Here is a 7,421-nt window from a genome sequence, read left to right on the forward strand (position 1 = left end):
TCCTTTTTGACCCACCCCCTTTTTGACAGGGCTGCCCAGGAATGTTGGCATTAGGGCAGGTGGGACGATCGGTGGGTGATGAGGACCGGTCTTGTGTAGCTCGCTGCGAAGGCAGGTAGTCAAAACAGCATTTTCTGGTACCTTGTGTTTGTGGTACCTGGTGTGAGGACCTGTGCGGTCTCGTTCAGTTAGCTGTAGCTGTTGACTGTGGAGCTCGGGCAGTGTTCTGGGTGCTTGGCTCATCTTCCTTGCGAGTTTTCATGTGAAGAAGCACTTTCAGCACCCTCAGGATCTCTGCTGTCTCAGACGTGGCTGCACTGTGTTGCCCTCTGCTGGCTTGGAATGGTATTGACTCTCTGTAAAAATGTCTGTGACTGTGGTGTTGTAGGGCGCCATCTAGGGTTAACTCCAAGCAGTGCTCAGAGACAGAGACTTTGGGGTATTTCACAGTCTTTTCACAAATAGTCTTTTGCTTGGTGCAAGCTTTGTGGGCTAAGTTCCGTAACTCTTGTGTAGTCCTGTTACGGGGACACGCTGGGACTCTGAGATGAAAACTCCAACTGGCATGTAGGTTTGGGAGGAACAGAGTTTTTAAGTTGAAATCCTGTTCCATACCTGGTTCGTTGCATGCTCCGAAGTAGGTGTTTCGTAGCTGACTACAGAAAGTCTGTGGGTTTTCAAATCGGCCCTGTTTGAGGTCCATAGCAATAAGAAGCCCATGGTCTGAGTTTGGATCAGAGAATTCAAGAATCAAAGTCTGTAGCAGTTGCTGGTAGTACGCTTTGACGGTCTCTGGTTGACGATCCAGAAAGCAATGCACATCACGGCTGGCCGTGATTTTTAACAGGTACAATGTGTTCACATCTGTCACGTTGGCGACCGTTTGCAAATGAAAGTCAATGGCTTGTAAAGAAGCATGAACATCATGTTCTCCTGCAGGATCTGGAATGAATGTAGAGATGCTTCTGGCTAGCTTGTGAAGTTCTCTGTGAGCAGTGCAGGGTTTGGTGACATGCGTTCTCTGGAAGGGTTCTCTTCCCTCCGTTGTTGACAGATGTTCTTGTAAGCTGGCTGGTGATTTCCTTAGAAGGGAGACTACACCCCCTTTTCCAGCTCTGGGTTCTTGGCTGAAAGGGTTGGAGTGGCGGCCCGGGAGAAATTTTTGTGGTGTGCGTTTCTCCGATCCAGCCACTCTGTAATCTGTGAGATTGTCTCAGTTCTGTGTGAACAGTGTCAAGTTCATCTTGGAGCTCGTCTCTCTGCAGAGTAAGCTTGTTGAATTTAGCTCGGGCCGCTTGCATGTGTGTTTTGCAGGCCCAGGTTTTATAGTCTCTTTCTTTCAATTCAGTCTCTGCTCTTTTTAGGAGAGCGTCACCTTGCTGGAGTTTTTTGGTGAGGTCTTTTCTGGCTTCTCTCTCCAGCTGTTCTCTTTGATCCGTGTCGAGGTGAAGATCTTGCAGGGCATTGTGAAGTCTTTCAACTCCTGTCTGTAGCTCTGGATCTGTGTCGTCCTCTTTCTCGCGCTGGTTCTGGGTCTCGAGGAGAAGCTGATCAAGATGACTCTGGGTTGGGGCCTGGTCCTTCCAGGCCTCCTCCGCGATGTTGCTCCGTTCACTGAGCCGTGCCTGGGCGACGAGAATGGGAACTGGGCTTCCGAAGATCCTGGCGAGTTCTCTGTAGTAGTCGCTTTGGTTTGGATCGCGTGCCATCAGTTCATCTAGCTCGGTGTCTAGTTGCTCTGGGTGCTGCAGGTTACTGGCGTCCTTGGGCAGGAAGGGGGTCGTCACTGCTTTCAACCATGTCGAGAGGTTGCCCCCGTGGACTGCTGGACTGGATGCCTGGAACATCCTGATTCTCTGTCGGCGAGAGAAGCACAGCACACACACACAAAAAGACCAATGCAAGTTCGTTCTACGTTTAACGAGCTATATTCATACGGGCTGTGCCGTTTATGAGAATTTTGGGGCTGACTGATGCAAACAGTCAGACAGTTAAGTAGCCAATTAACTTGGGTCAACATAGGACCTGAAATGGAGATTTGACAGGCGGTAGCCTAGCGGGTCGTGTGATGACACCGGCTGCTGGTGGTCGCTCTACTTTTTAACTTCGTTGGTGGCTCCCAGGTTACTGTCTCTATGTGAAATGAAAGAAACAAATCACAACAGAACAGAGGGTAGAAAAAGATCAAAGTGAAACACAACACTTGAAATGAGATGAAAACAATAGAAACACAATGTGTTAGTGAGAATGAGGAGGCCTAAGCCTACTGCTAGGTTTTAAGATAGGGCCAACAGGTGAGGGGGCTATCTGGGTAGGAAACCTAGAAATATGGTGTGGCTTAAAGAAGCAAAAGGGTCAGAACACTTAAAATATATCCGGGGGAATATCTAATATTCTGTGGCTTATAATAAGTGGATAGGTTCACCTGGTTGAATTGAAGTCATTCAGGTGGAAACCAGTGGCTTGGTCAACCTCCCCGGTGCTCCCCAAACACTGAACCGCAGTGTCCCTGGTCCTCCGTTACTCTGGCGTGGCGCCGTCTCGAACGGCTTGTGACTTTTAGCACAACCTTTGGAGTGCCAAAATTGCTGATGTCTCTTGAGACAAGAGGAACCGAGTATCACTCGCAGCCAGTATCGGTAACACCGGTCGGGCAGCCTTGCTCACTGGAAACCTGAGATGACTGTCCAATCACCAAGGGAGTTCTACAATCAAATACACAAAGGATGAACAAAGGAAACTTAAAGTTAATTAAGGTTTGGTTTGTTTAACATCAATTGAGTAACTATATATGTAGAGAGGAGAGGTAACAGCTTTACCAAATAAAACAAACAAAGGAATTATTATAATAATGGTAATTATCAAAATAACCTAAGTCAAAAGAGAGAAGAAAATAATAAACATCAAATTAAAAGACAGTAATGAAACAAGGGAGAAGGAGTAGCTGGTTTTCACCACAAGGGGGGGAAGTACTGCTTCTCTGTCTTTAACCTGCTGAGCAGAAAACTTAATTCAAATTAAAAATTCAAAACTGGTTTAAATCAAAATTTAAAATAAGCATGTATGAATTAAAAAGGAAAATCTGAATAATATCCTATAATAACCATTGATAGCTTGTAAGTTATCATTAATGATCATGAAATTAATCAAACAGTGTGAGATTAATCAAAGAGGGTAAAATTGGACATGCAATTCAAACAGAATGGAAAAGACAGAGGTATGTTAGTCGATTTAACAGGAGACTGCCACTAGATGGCTTACCTTCTAAGTGGGTCAATCAGTGGTTGACCTGACCCATCTAGATTTCCACTATTAACAATTACATTTTAATTCAAATCATGTTTGAACCAAACTCAAAGTAAATGTAAACAGTCAAAGGCAGGGAACATTCTTTTGTTTCCCTGTAATAATATTTGCACGAGCAAAGCTGTAAATGCAAATAATTATCGAGAATTTAGACATCCAATTTAAATATACATCACAGGGGATTATAAATTAGCAATCAGAGCGCATTATCTGAAATGGCCACAGGTTGGCAGCTTTGCACTCATGCAAGCTGGAATCAGAAAGCAGGGTGTACCCTGAAATTTCTAACCCACACGTTCCCTCTAGTGTTTAGATAGAGGAATTACAATTTCAATAGGACTTAGAATTTATCTGATCGTTTGTCAGGCTGATTTTCTGCATCAAAAATCACAAGTAACAAACCAAAGGTTTTAATCTCTGAGGTGCTATATTAACATAGGTTGAAGAAGGATCCGTTCACTTCCAAAACACAAATGTAACAAAAACAGGAATTTTCCAACTGTTGACTCCAATAAACATTTATCAAAATAGCACTTATGATTTAAATGTTTTAGGTTTAAAAATCAGGTAGCTAAGCCAATTTTAGACCAGGAGTTTTTATCGTTTTATTTTTGAATATTATTGTGGTTTACCACGAATTCAATAACGATATTTAATAACAAGGCCTTTTTACTGAATCAGAGGAACATCGCTCATGTTCAGATTTACATGTTGCAACTAATAAAAGATTTCTTCATCTTTTAATTATTCATATTAAAATGTTCTCACTGTAAAAAGATTTTGGTCTTTCTTAACAGGATACTTTTAACATTATACTGCAGTTTACTTTCATTAAAAATAACAGTGACTATACTGTTAAGTTTCTACAAATACCTAGGTGCTTACTGACCAGCTTTTTGCCTCAGTCAGTTAGGAGTGAGTTCGCGTCTTGCGACTCATCTCACAAGTAACGTTACATAATTTCATAGCGCACGTGCAGAAATTATTAAAAACCATATACACAGATTGATTGCTCACAAAACGAAGTTTGAAATGCCCGCATTCTCCACCAAAATGTAACAACAATGAGTTTTACATAGTAATTAACTCAAATGATATATAGGGAATTTGAATAATTAATCAAGAATTTGATTAATATATATCTCAGATGACAGTTACATTTAATTTTATTGATTATGAAAAATAGCTCAATTGCCAATACCAATACTAATCACAGGGCACTGTAATTTACTCATTAATAAGTCAATATTACATTCTTCATATCAATTATTGTGATATCTCTTACTGTAAATTACTGCAGATCAAACCGTGGTATGTCCAGCACACCACTGTAGACCTATCAATTTTCAATACAGTTATCACGCCTTATAATTCAAGGAAAAGTATTCTCTGGCCATGAAAATATTATCCTATCCTTATGATAAATTTAGTTTCTAAATTTAGAGCTTGTAGCTAAAGACCAAAACATTTCAGTGACTCGTAATGAGAGTGGGGTGGAGTCCAAGCCAATCCTTTTATATATGGGTTTTTAATAATTCAACTAGTAATACATCAAACTACAAATCACACAGAGTAAATATGTGTACGAAAATACAGACAATAAACATTTACAAGACATAACGGAATCCAAATAAAAGAGAGAGAGAGAGAGAGAGAAGTGGAGAAAGCGAGAGAGATCACAGAATGAGCTCAGGTATGAAAATCAGTCAGTAAACCTTAGTGGAACCAACAACAAATCAAATAATAGCAACACTTTAAAGCAGCATTTAAATCTCCATAGAAAACGATACTTGCATGGCCCAGTGGGTGAGCGTGGTACCGGCGACGCACGTGTGATGTCACGTGGTCCTTTGAAAACTGCGCGCGTGGGCCGGAGGCCGTGTGACGCGCGTGCAAGCTGCGCTGGATCTTGGCGTGAGCGTGGAGTCACGTGTTCCTTTGTTGCAAAGAGGTGTTCGTTCATCTTCGCGCGGTATTTGAAAGGTTCAACAAACAATGTTCCAGAATTCGTCTTCATTGTGTGGAGAGGCGAATAGTTGAATAAACTTAGTAAAGAAAAGAAAAGAACGAAACGAAAGCTTCTAAAGGAGCCATTAAAATGGCTTTTTCTCTCAGCCCCTGTGCTGAGGGGGTTTGCGCTGTGAGCGCGGCCTATGGCCACGCGGAAACAACGTTGGAGAGCAGCGTATCCGAGAACGGGGAAGAGGAAGAAGAGCAAGAAGAGAGAGGCGGACCTTGTTCGGTCGACTCTTATAGCTTGAGATGTTCACGCCTCTTTTCGCGTGAATCACCCAATGAACATCCGCGATCTGAAGCGGCGGGAAAGTTCCTTTGTCTCTGGGAACAACCCACCCTAATGATTTAGGACTTGTCCGATTTCATCAGGGATATTCTAGCACGTTCGTAATTCCATAATAATACATTTTTCATTACTTTACTTTAGATAAGTGGGTCTGTCAAAGCATGACGATTTGAAAAACACCAAACAATATATATATATATATATATATATATATATATAACTGATAGAAACACGAAGTGACATTCAAATGTAGAATTAAACATTTAAAGATTTACACACGATAATAAATTGCAGATAGTCCCAATTTATATGGGAAACATCTAATGTACAAAAAGGAAACAATACTATATATACACATTTAGACTACATTTGACCATTCTTTCCTAAGGCTTAGATTTCCTGTTCTGTTGCCCAGGGGTCATAAAGCTTTACGACCTGGTCAGGAGTGGGGGGTTGCAGAACATGACTCTTTGAGAAAGTAAAAGGATTAAATCACGCATTTCCACTTATAAGTCAGCACTTTAACCATTTACCCAGGATTAACCATTTTTATGCAATACACAAACATTCAAAATACATATTTAATAAAGGACTTACAAAAGTAAGGAACAAAAAGAAAGGTTTCTTTTTGTGTGTGTGTGTGTGTGTTAAGGAATTTGGGGGGGTTTCAGGTATCCTTTGAGGCTCGCATGGGTATCGTAAAGTAATTTAAGTCCAGCCAGGCTGGCATTTAGTACCAACAGTCTGAATTTATAAAACAGAATTTAACCCATGAATCGCTGACCTGCATATCTGTTACAACCTCCATGGTGAGGATCAAGATATTCACTGTACAGCTAGGTGGCTAAAGATAACAGCAGCCAACAAGCTACCTTTACCATACCTTGGATATGTGGAACTAGATATCAAAGTTATGGGACTGACCATACCGGAATGTGGATTTCTTATAGTAAAGGGCGAGGGTGGTCCAGAGTCCGACTCGACCCCACCGGGCATAATAGGAATGAATATAGCTCAGAGATGCAGACAGCTTGTTCTTTCTAAATTTTGATAACACTCTGGGAGGTCAATTGGACTCTGTTTGGAGGGAAGCTTTCCAGCGAGTACAGGAGGCGGAGCTCATTGGAAAGGTGTCAATCACCAGAGTAAGTGGCAAACGCAAAGCATATGTACCTGCTGCCTCTGTTGCCACGGTCTATGTCAGGGCCCACAAGAGACCAGAGGACAATGATGCTTGGGCATTGTTAGAGCCAGGGAACAGATCCTTACCTGGTGAGTTGGTCACAGTTCCAACCTTAGTGCCCCCTCATAGTCATGTTTTTTCCAGTCCAGTTGGTCAATTTGTCATCGGATGATGTTCGGTTGCTTCTCAAGACACCGGTGGGTGTACTTAGCTATTGTCAATGCGTGGAGGGTAACCCCTGTGAAATGAGGTTTCATCGTATGTAAGCTGATCAAGGAAATATGCTGATGTGTTTGCCGTCTCTGAAGAGGATCTTGGGTACACAGACAGGGTGAAGCATGAGATTTCTTTAGTAGATGATACTCCAGTTGCCCAACAATACCGACGCATACCTCCGAACCAGGTTGAAGAAGTTAGGGAACATATTTCCAAGTTGCTCAGAAAAGTTGTAATACATGAGAGTTCCAGTTCTCATGCCTCACCAATTGTGCTGGTGCGCAAGACTGATGGGAGTCTCAGACTTTGTGTGGACTATAGGAAATTAAACTTTAAGACCAGGCGTGATGCTTTCCCGTTGCCACGCATAGATGAGAGTCTGGATGCCTTGGGGGGAGCAGAGATTTTTTCAAC

The sequence above is a fragment of the Carassius auratus genome, chromosome 41 (assembly GCF_003368295.1).
Source record: "Carassius auratus strain Wakin chromosome 41, ASM336829v1, whole genome shotgun sequence".
Taxonomy (NCBI): Eukaryota; Metazoa; Chordata; class Actinopteri; order Cypriniformes; family Cyprinidae; genus Carassius; species Carassius auratus.